This window comes from Schistocerca piceifrons, chromosome X (genome assembly GCF_021461385.2).
Source record: "Schistocerca piceifrons isolate TAMUIC-IGC-003096 chromosome X, iqSchPice1.1, whole genome shotgun sequence".
Taxonomy (NCBI): domain Eukaryota; kingdom Metazoa; phylum Arthropoda; class Insecta; order Orthoptera; family Acrididae; genus Schistocerca; species Schistocerca piceifrons.
In genome coordinates, this window is record NC_060149.1 from 759,892,883 (window position 1) to 759,903,404 (window position 10,522).

General features: G+C 44.4%; 1 non-coding gene across 1 annotated transcript; it reads right to left on the reverse strand.

The window, feature by feature from the left end:
• Window positions 1-9,455: 9,455 nt before the first annotated feature.
• Trnat-agu lies at window positions 9,456-9,526 on the reverse strand. Its single transcript has one exon. It is a non-coding gene; the product is annotated as a tRNA-Thr (tRNA).
• Between the last annotated feature and the right edge of the window lie 996 nt (window positions 9,527-10,522).

Here is a 10,522-nt window from a genome sequence, read left to right on the forward strand (position 1 = left end):
CCCGGTACTCACAGCTTTACTTCTGCCAGTACCTCGTCTCCTACCTTCCAAACTTTACAGAAGCTCTCCTGCGAACCTTGCAGAACTAGCACTCCTGAAAGAAAGGATATTGCGGAGACATGGCTTAGCCACAGCCTGGGGGATGTTTCCAGAATGAGATTTTCACTCTGCAGCGGAGTGTGCGCTGATATGAAACTTCCTGGCAGATTAAAACTGTGTGCCCGACCGAGACTCGAACTCGGGACCTTTGCCTTTCGCGGGCAAGTGCTCTACCAACTGAGCTACCGAAGCACGACTCACGCCCGGTACTCACAGCTTTACTTCTGCCAGTACCTCGTCTCCTACCTTCCAAACTTTACAGAAGCTCTCCTGCGAACCTTGCAGAACTAGCACTCCTGAAAGAAAGGATATTGCGGAGACATGGCTTAGCCACAGCCTGGGGGATGTTTCCAGAATGAGATTTTCACTCTGCAGCGGAGTGTGCGCTGATATGAAACTTCCTGGCAGATTAAAACTGTGTGCCCGACCGAGACTCGAACTCGGGACCTTTGCCTTTCGCGGGCAAGTGCTCTACCAACTGAGCTACCGAAGCACGACTCACGCCCGGTACTCACAGCTTTACTTCTGCCAGTACCTCGTCTCCTACCTTCCAAACTTTACAGAAGCTCTCCTGCGAACCTTGCAGAACTAGCACTCCTGAAAGAAAGGATATTGCGGAGACATGGCTTAGCCACAGCCTGGGGGATGTTTCCAGAATGAGATTTTCACTCTGCAGCGGAGTGTGCGCTGATATGAAACTTCCTGGCAGATTAAAACTGTGTGCCCGACCGAGACTCGAACTCGGGACCTTTGCCTTTCGCGGGCAAGTGCTCTACCAACTGAGCTACCGAAGCACGACTCACGCCCGGTACTCACAGCTTTACTTCTGCCAGTACCTCGTCTCCTACCTTCCAAACTTTACAGAAGCTCTCCTGCGAACCTTGCACAACTAGCACTCCTGAAAGAAAGGATATTGCGGAGACATGGCTTAGCCACAGCCTGGGGGATGTTTCCAGAATGAGATTTTCACTCTGCAGCGGAGTGTGCGCTGATATGAAACTTCCTGGCAGATTAAAACTGTGTGCCCGACCGAGACTCGAACTCGGGACCTTTGCCTTTCGCGGGCAAGTGCTCTACCAACTGAGCTACCGAAGCACGACTCACGCCCGGTACTCACAGCTTTACTTCTGCCAGTACCTCGTCTCCTACCTTCCAAACTTTACAGAAGCTCTCCTGCGAACCTTGCAGAACTAGCACTCCTGAAAGAAAGGATATTGCGGAGACATGGCTTAGCCACAGCCTGGGGGATGTTTCCAGAATGAGATTTTCACTCTGCAGCGGAGTGTGCGCTGATATGAAACTTCCTGGCAGATTAAAACTGTGTGCCCGACCGAGACTCGAACTCGGGACCTTTGCCTTTCGCGGGCAAGTGCTCTAACAACTGAGCTACCGAAGCACGACTCACGCCCGGTACTCACAGCTTTACTTCTGCCAGTACCTCGTCTCCTACCTTCCAAACTTTACAGAAGCTCTCCTGCGAACCTTGCAGAACTAGCACTCCTGAAAGAAAGGATATTGCGGAGACATGGCTTAGCCACAGCCTGGGGGATGTTTCCAGAATGAGATTTTCACTCTGCAGCGGAGTGTGCGCTGATATGAAACTTCCTGGCAGATTAAAACTGTGTGCCCGACCGAGACTCGAACTCGGGACCTTTGCCTTTCGCGGGCAAGTGCTCTACCAACTGAGCTACCGAAGCACGACTCACGCCCGGTACTCACAGCTTTACTTCTGCCAGTACCTCGTCTCCTACCTTCCAAACTTTACAGAAGCTCTCCTGCGAACCTTGCAGAACTAGCACTCCTGAAAGAAAGGATATTGCGGAGACATGGCTTAGCCACAGCCTGGGGGATGTTTCCAGAATGAGATTTTCACTCTGCAGCGGAGTGTGCGCTGATATGAAACTTCCTGGCAGATTAAAACTGTGTGCCCGACCGAGACTCGAACTCGGGACCTTTGCCTTTCGCGGGCAAGTGCTCTACCAACTGAGCTACCGAAGCACGACTCACGCCCGGTACTCACAGCTTTACTTCTGCCAGTACCTCGTCTCCTACCTTCCAAACTTTACAGAAGCTCTCCTGCGAACCTTGCAGAACTAGCACTCCTGAAAGAAAGGATATTGCGGAGACATGGCTTAGCCACAGCCTGGGGGATGTTTCCAGAATGAGATTTTCACTCTGCAGCGGAGTGTGCGCTGATATGAAACTTCCTGGCAGATTAAAACTGTGTGCCCGACCGAGACTCGAACTCGGGACCTTTGCCTTTCGCGGGCAAGTGCTCTACCAACTGAGCTACCGAAGCACGACTCACGCCCGGTACTCACAGCTTTACTTCTGCCAGTACCTCGTCTCCTACCTTCCAAACTTTACAGAAGCTCTCCTGCGAACCTTGCAGAACTAGCACTCCTGAAAGAAAGGATATTGCGGAGACATGGCTTAGCCACAGCCTGGGGGATGTTTCCAGAATGAGATTTTCACTCTGCAGCGGAGTGTGCGCTGATATGAAACTTCCTGGCAGATTAAAACTGTGTGCCCGACCGAGACTCGAACTCGGGACCTTTGCCTTTCGCGGGCAAGTGCTCTACCAACTGAGCTACCGAAGCACGACTCACGCCCGGTACTCACAGGCAAAGGTCCCGAGTTCGAGTCTCGGTCGGGCACACAGTTTTAATCTGCCAGGAAGTTTCATATCAGCGCACACTCCGCTGCAGAGTGAAAATCTCATTCTGGAAACATCCCCAGGCTGTGGCTAAGCCATGTTTCCGCAATATCCTTTCTTTCAGGAGTGCTAGTTCTGCAAGGTTCGCAGGAGAGCTTCTGTAAAGTTTGGAAGGTAGGAGACGAGGTACTGGCAGAAGTAAAGCTGTGAGTACCGGGCGTGAGTCGTGCTTCGGTAGCTCAGTTGGTAGAGCACTTGCCCGCGAAAGGCAAAGGTCCCGAGTTCGAGTCTCGGTCGGGCACACAGTTTTAATCTGCCAGGAAGTTTCATATCAGCGCACACTCCGCTGCAGAGTGAAAATCTCATTCTGGAAACATCCCCCAGGCTGTGGCTAAGTCATGTCTCCGCAATATCCTTTCTTTCAGGAGTGCTAGTTGTGCAAGGTTCGCAGGAGAGCTTCTGTAAAGTTTGGAAGGTAGGAGACGAGGTACTGGCAGAAGTAAAGCTGTGAGTACCGGGCGTGAGTCGTGCTTCGGTAGCTCAGTTGGTAGAGCACTTGCCCGCGAAAGGCAAAGGTCCCGAGTTCGAGTCTCGGTCGGGCACACAGTTTTAATCTGCCAGGAAGTTTCATATCAGCGCACACTCCGCTGCAGAGTGAAAATCTCATTCTGGAAACATCCCCCAGGCTGTGGCTAAGCCATGTCTCCGCAATATCCTTTCTTTCAGGAGTGCTAGTTGTGCAAGGTTCGCAGGAGAGCTTCTGTAAAGTTTGGAAGGTAGGAGACGAGGTACTGGCAGAAGTAAAGCTGTGAGTACCGGGCGTGAGTCGTGCTTCGGTAGCTCAGTTGGTAGAGCACTTGCCCGCGAAAGGCAAAGGTCCCGAGTTCGAGTCTCGGTCGGGCACACAGTTTTAATCTGCCAGGAAGTTTCATATCAGCGCACACTCCGCTGCAGAGTGAAAATCTCATTCTGGAAACATCCCCCAGGCTGTGGCTAAGCCATGTCTCCGCAATATCCTTTCTTTCAGGAGTGCTAGTTCTGCAAGGTTCGCAGGAGAGCTTCTGTAAAGTTTGGAAGGTAGGAGACGAGGTACTGGCAGAAGTAAAGCTGTGAGTACCGGGCGTGAGTTGTGCTTCGGTAGCTCAGTTGGTAGAGCACTTGCCCGCGAAAGACAAAGGTCCCGAGTTCGAGTCTCGGTCGGGCACACAGTTTTAATCTGCCAGGAAGTTTCAGGAATTGGACTTTTATTCATCGAAAGACAAGTGTGAGTTCCAAAACAATGGCATTGTAAATGCATGTGGCATACGTAGTGGCAACCTATTGAAGAAGTTGATTCAAGTGACAAAACAAATTCAGCCTTGTGATCCTGGGGTAAGTCTTGCATCAAAGGACTCTCTGCAAATTTGGCATGAACACTTGGGTCATCGAAACAAATGTCAACAATTCTTGAAGCAGTGTGGTGTTGAAGCTGAAGATGTTGGTGAAGAATTTTCTGAGGCATGTGTTAAGGGGAAGCAGCATCACAGAAATTCTCAGTTAGGACAGCAGAATGCCACACAACCTGGTGAAGTGATTCATGCTGATCTGTGTGGACCTATGGAGTGTAAATCGCTGGGAGGAGCACAATATTTTCTTTGCTTCACTTGTGACTTTTCAAGATTATGCATGATATATTTTCTCAAGCAGAAGTCTGAGACTGCAGAGAAGATTGCAGAAATGGTGAGCATTGTGAAAAATTTTTGTGGTCGACTACCTAAAGCATTTCAATGTGATGGTGGACGAGAATTTGATAAAACTGAATTTAAGATTTGATGAAATTAAATGGCATACAAATCATCATCACAAATCCTTATACTCCAGAGCAGAATGGATGTGCTGAGCACACTAACAGAACAGTTGTCGAACTGGCTCGAACCGTGTTGCAAGCTCAGGGCCTGCCTTAGTTTTTGTGGGCAGAAGCAGTAAAAACAGTTGTTTCTGTGTTAAGCAAAACTGGCACAAGTCATGTGCATGGCATAACACCTTATGAGGTATTCACTGGAAAGACAATACAGCTAAATAAACTTCATATTTATAGAATGAAGCGTTTTGTCCATATTCTGATAGAAAAGCTAAAGAAATGGGATCAAAAGGGAAAAACAGGAATCTTTGTTGGTTATTCTGATGGCATTGATGGCTTTTGAGTGTGAATTGAATCAGAAAAACGGATTATTTGGAGTAAGGATGCTGGCCGATGTGGCCGAATGGTTCTAGGCGCTTCAATCTGGAACCACGCGACCACTACAGTCGCAGGTTCGAATCCTGCCTTGGGCATGGATGCGTGTGATGTCCTTAGGTTAGTTAGGTTTAAGTAGATCTACGTTCTAGGGGACTGATTACCTCAGATGTTGAGTCCCATAGTGCTCATAGCCATTTGAACCATTTTTGGAGTAAGGATGTTGTTTCTGAACCTGAGAAAACTGGTAAGACAATGGTGTTACTCCAAAGTGAAGCAAGCAATGAAGGACTGAAGAATCATGAAGACACAAGTGTGTTTAAGGAACCTACAAAAGAAAGTTCTAGTGAAAGAAAATTGAGAAATAAGCAACAACTGTAGAAACCAGAGTGTCTTATTGAAATTATGCTGGCTGAAATAAATGAGCCAAAGAATTATACAGAGACAATTAATTCCGTAGACCATGAACACTGGAGAAAAGCTATGGAGGAAGAAATACCTTCATTGAAGGAAAATGCTACGTGGACTTTGGAACCTCTGCCACCACACCATAAGCCAATTACAAACCATTCGGTTTATAGAATTAAGCATAAGGCGGTTGGTAAAATTGACTATAATGAAATGTACATTCCTGTTGCTAGATATAATACAATTAGACAATTTTGAGTGTTTCTGCTAGTGAGCAACTTCAGTTGGCACAATTCAATGTAAAATCTGCTTTTTTGAATGACTTCTTAAAAGAAGAAATATATATGGAGCAGCCTGAGGGATTTAGTGATGGACCAAATCAGGTATGCAAATTTCATAAAAGTTTTTATGAACTCAAACAATCTCCAAGGTGCTGGAACCAACAGTTCAAGGACTTCCTAATAAATCGTAGGCTTGTGGAAAGTAAGGCAGACCTGTGATTGTTATATTGAGAAAACTGCAATGACAAGTTGATGGTAGTTCTGTATCTTGATGATGGATTAATATCTGCAAGTAAGAAGAAGGATACTGAAGTTTTACTAACAGAAATTCAACATGAGTTTAAAATTACTGTTGAGCCAGTAGGGTATTTCAAAAATATTAATGTTGTATGTCATGATAATGGATCAATAGAGATTAATCAAGAAAGTTATGCTAAATATATTCTTAGACGGTTTAACATGACAGAGGGAAATCCTGTGACAACTCCAATTGAGCAGTATCTGCAGCCAAATGAGTTAACCACTGATAAACCAACTAACACTCCATATGGAGAAGCAGTTGGCTGTCTGTTGTATTTATCTGTTGGTACAAGGCCCGATATAGCATTTGCAGTGAGCTATGTGTCAAAATTTTTAGAGACTCCTTGAGAAAATCACTGGTCTGTGGTAAAAATAATCCTGAAGTATATAAAATTTCAGTGACACTGGGTATAACATGTGATGCTAGCCATGCAAACAGAAGCTGGAGATATATACTGATGCTGATTATGCCAGTGATCCAACAACCTGACGCTCAGTTAGTGGAGTGGTTGCAAGATTTTGCAAAGGAGGAGTTGCCTGGGCAACATTGCATATCAATGTCAACAACATAGGCAGAGTATGTGGCTGCCAATGAAGGGGCAAGAGAAGGAATATGGCTATCTAAGCTCTATGAAGAAATTTCACCACTGGAGAGTGTTCCTGTTCTTCCTGTTGATAATGCAAGAACTACTAAACTGGCCAAAAATTCTGAATTTCACAAGAGGTCAAAGCATATTGACATTCACGTGCACTACATCCATCAGAAAATTCTAGAAGGCCAGCTAGCCATTGAGTATGAACCAGGCAATCAGCAAGCTGCAGATATTTCCACCAAACCATTGCCACATGTTCAGCTTAAATATTTAAGATCATTATTTGTAATGCGTTAAGTATGGCATTTAGCAAGAAAAACATTTAAGGGAAGTGTTGAAGTGAAAGGTTTATATTAATCTCTCTTCTGTGTACTATGTCTTTGGTTGGTGTCATATAATAAAATACATGTGTCTTGTTATAGCAACTATGTCATGCGTATGCTTTATGTTGTGCCCTTTAGTTCTTTCTTGAAGTTTCTACAATACTGTACACAGTACCTGTAATATACACCAGTTAGAAATTTGGAAAATTTCCAACCCGCACATTAAATTTAAACTACTGTTGGTATCTAGTGTCACTGTACCATGGAGGTTTTAATCTATCCACAATAATGAGTTTTGAAAATTTGCTGCTTTATATCTTTAGAAATTTTCCTTGTCTGCTATCAAGTTGGAGTATACAAACAATGGATTTTCACTTTTGTAGCAAACCTTAGGCAAATGTTCTCCTATAGTCTAGTTGCTGCAGGTCCAAGTGAGACAATATCATAAGGTCATAAACCCCCCCCCCTCCCCCCCACACACACACACACACAAAAAATAGTCCAGTAGAGACATTTATATTTTTACCTATACTAAGTTCTAAATTTCTAGGGAAACTTTCAGGGAATAAATTAGAATGACAATCAAGCACCTTGAAAATGATAAATAAGGCTAGGGAATGACAAGCTTCATTTAACACAGACTGTTCTTTTGTTGCTAGACTATAGAAAAGAGATGTGGGTTTGACCAGAAGCAGAGAACATTCCAGTTGGATAAACAGGCCCGTTCACAAAAAGACTTTACCTGGTGCCAAGATCAAACCTTACATGGTTTGTTAGCACACAAGTAGAGCAAGCGAACTGCAGGAAAGTAAGGAAGGCAAGACAGAAATGGAAAGGTGCTCCTCTGAGTGTGTGTGTGAGAGAGACAGACAGAGAGAGAGAGAGAGAGAGAGAGAGAGAGAGAGAGAGAGAGAGAGAGAGAGAGAGAGAGAGAGAGAACATATTGAAACAAATGAAAGACGCAGCATTCCAATTATTTACATGCCTGTATAGCTATAGTCTCGAGAGTTTTGTTCAAAGTCAAGGTGCTAAGTGAAATACTGTTAATGGTGGGTACAGGCTATAGTTTCATATTACATAAAATATCACACTGTTAAAGTTGTGAGATTTTGAAATAACATCATCACTGGCATGTAGTGACAGCAATATTGATTTTAATTAAAAAGCTACCACCTGAAATACAAAGCATTTTTATTAACGTATGACTGGTTTCAATAATTAAAGCACCATCCTCTGACATAAAATACTTGACTATCAGTATCCCGTCAATGTGAACTGTAGTATAATATGCATATCATACTATAATTCACATTGCTTTGCTTCTGTCATGTGAAAGACATATATTTTCTCCAGCAAGCTTCCTTTTCAGGTCTACAAGCAAACTTTGGCCTACCTATGTTTTAAATTATACAGGGTGAGTAATAAAAAATAATCCAATTAAAAAAAACCAAGACTGTTTTGTTATTTGAGATGCATGCATGAACAACTTACCATTTAAAGGAGCAAATTCTTGAGTTTCACACAATTTCTGCTAGGTAGCAACAGGGTGCCCCCCCCCCCCCCCCCCACCCACAGTTCTTGTAAAAATGTTGTCACGACAACAGCAAGTGTTTTCTGTCCTATGATTTGTGCAGTGCCGGTCAATAATAACGGTTCAGCATGACTTTTGTATTATGTATGGTGTGGATCCTCCTACAGTACAGAGCATTTGATGATGGCATGAACAATTCCAAGGAACAAACTGTTTGTGTAAAGGTAAATCACTGGACATCCCCAAGTGTTTGAGACAGATCTCGAACACATCTGTCATAGTTTCACAAGGAGTTCATAGAAATCAGTTCACCTTGTACCTTAACAGCTCGACATGCCCCCAGTGTCCATCTGGCATGTGTTGCGTTGATGTTTACGCATGAAACCACACAAAATTCAGCAAAGTACAAGTCCTTCTTGATGGTGACAAGGCATTTACTTAACGTTCAAGAACAGCATTGTTTGCTTATAGTTGTCAGTGCTAGCAGACAAGCAACACTGCGCAAAATAACTGCAGTAATGCTTGTGGGATGTACAACAAACTTATCTGTTAGGACAGTGCAGGAAAATTTGGTGTTAATGGGTTATGGCGACAGACAAACAACACGAGTGCCTTTGCTAACAGCATGACATCAACTGGTCTTTTAATAAATGTTCTATTCTGACCAAAACAGTTTTAAGTTTAATTTTAAGAACTTTTTTGTGATTCTCTCTTGTAAGTCAAAAATACCTGGCACAATTAATGCCGTCCTTCTCTGTAAACAATCAGCATTCCCTTATATATGTGAGTGATTTCAGTTGTGACTCATTGAATTTGTTTTTATAGGATACTATGCTTTTGCATTTCTTATCTCTCCTTCTCTTTCCTTCCCCCCCCCCCCCCCCCCCCTCCTCAACATATCCCGCCAGAAATTTGCTTTTTCAGAGGCTAAGCAGGCTGCACAGAATAATATGACAATTAAGAGCCACACTGCACATACTGGTTCATTTGAAAAATAAGTCACCTAATTATAATTTTCTTTCCTACTTCAAAATACTGTAATTCACTTGTACCAAGGCTGGGATTAGAACCCAGGTCACCTGCTCACTAGGCAGACATGCTACCACTTCACCACCTTGGCACAGTGAGTTTACACAACTGCGTGGGCAACCCTGCAAGCTCCATCCTCAATCCTAATTCCCGTTCACTCCTCAACCACCTTGGTGTTCCTAGTTTAGGGGGAATATTACATGTGCTAAGGCATGATAGGGAACTGGGATTGAGGAGGGAGGCACGCCAGGATTGGGTGAGCAGCTGTGCAAAGGCACTGTAGCAGTGTGGCATAGCGGTAAGTACATCTGCATAGTGAAGAGGAGACCCAGGTTCGATTCCCGGCCTCAGTACAGATTTTCAACCTCAAATCATGTCACATTCCACGTCTGATAGCATCGCTATATCCTATAAACTTTCCTAAGGATGTAAAAGCTGTACAAAAATTTCAACCAGTGTCTCAAAAATGAAAGGTCCTGAGAGTGTGGTGTTGACTAGTTTTTCTTATAAGAAAAAGTTGGAAATCTTTTATGCTTCTAAAGGCACAAACAGTTCAAATGAGGCTTCAAAATATGGAGCAACATGGAAGAGTAATGCTACCTGTTGTATTGTGACAGGAACCGTTGCGGGGGTGCAGCTAACAAAAACGCGGCAGGACAGAACAGGAGTGGCCCACGAACAAAGAAGATGTACGAACGGGAATGGAAGGACAAACACGGTGACAGACAACCAAGCAAGACACCAAGATCAAGAACACAGTAGTAAGCAATGGGGTCACAAGAGATAAACTCACAAAATCAAAGCAATGCCCACTCCTAAATGGGAAGTAAGCACACGCAACATTAACACGATGTCTGTAAGTGAGATATCAACCAACTCAAGGTGTATACCACGCTGCCTCACTAAGTGAAAGGAAGCCACCTAAATACACAACAGGTTATGTTGCTATTGGCCGCTGGGACCACGGGCTCCACAGTGGCACCCTCACGTTACAGTCGACCAGGAACACGCACAGCCATGGCTTACGGTAAGACTGCTGCAGAGACCTCTAGTGGGCATTGAGTTAAATGCCATCTGGAGTGGATTT